The sequence below is a fragment of the Neopelma chrysocephalum genome, unplaced genomic scaffold (assembly GCF_003984885.1).
Source record: "Neopelma chrysocephalum unplaced genomic scaffold, ASM398488v2 Primary Assembly neopelma1_92821, whole genome shotgun sequence".
Taxonomy (NCBI): domain Eukaryota; kingdom Metazoa; phylum Chordata; class Aves; order Passeriformes; family Pipridae; genus Neopelma; species Neopelma chrysocephalum.
In genome coordinates, this window is record NW_020921546.1 from 781 (window position 1) to 1,588 (window position 808).

General features: G+C 67.6%; 1 pseudogene; it reads left to right on the forward strand.

Annotated features, from left to right (window-relative positions):
• The window catches only part of LOC113980161, a 1,905-nt pseudogene that overhangs the window by 640 nt on the left and 457 nt on the right, over nucleotides 1–808 (forward strand).

Below are 808 nucleotides of genomic sequence, written 5' to 3' on the forward strand. Positions count from 1 at the left end.
AGAAGCCCCCCAGGAACAGGCACAGATCAGTGCCAACCCCGTGCCAGAAGCCCCTTGGGGATAGTCATAAATCAGTGTCACCCCCGTGCCAGGAGCCCCCCAGGAAGAGGTACAAATCAGTGCCAACCCTGTGCCTGGAGCCCCCCAGGAACGGGCACAGATTGGTGTCAACCACACCAGAAGCCCCCCCCAGGAACAGTCATAGATCAGTGCCAACCCCTGTGCCAGGACCCCCCTGAGAACGGGCACAAATCAGTGCCAATCACACCAGAAGACCCCCGGGAATGGGCACAGATCAGTGTCACCCCTGTGCCAGCCCCCCCTGTCCCCCCCAGCCTGGTCCCCGGTGCCCCCAGCCCCGAGCCCCTGGTGCCCCCCCGTGCCCCCTGCCCGTCAGTGCCACTCGGGGGCTGCCCGGCCCCCCTCCCCCCGGGCCGGGATTGGTCCTCGGGGGGTTTTAAAAACGCTTCTTCCCACCCACCCCCACCCTCCCGACACTTGAGAGGGGCTGGCACAGGGAGGTGGCACTGGGCACAGGGAGGGTGGCGCTGGGGACAGGGAGGGTGGTGCTGGGGAGAAGGAGGGTGGCACTGGGGACAGGGAGGTGGCACTGGGGACAAGGAGGGTGGCACTGGGCACGGGGAGGGTGGCACTGGGGACAAGGAGGGTGGTGCTGGGGACAGGGAGGTGGCACTGGGGACAGGGAGGGTGGCACTGGGGACAGGGAGGGTGGTGTTGGGGCAGGGAGGGTGGCACTGGGGACAGGGAGGGTGGCACTGGATACAGGGAGGGTGGCACTGGGCACAGG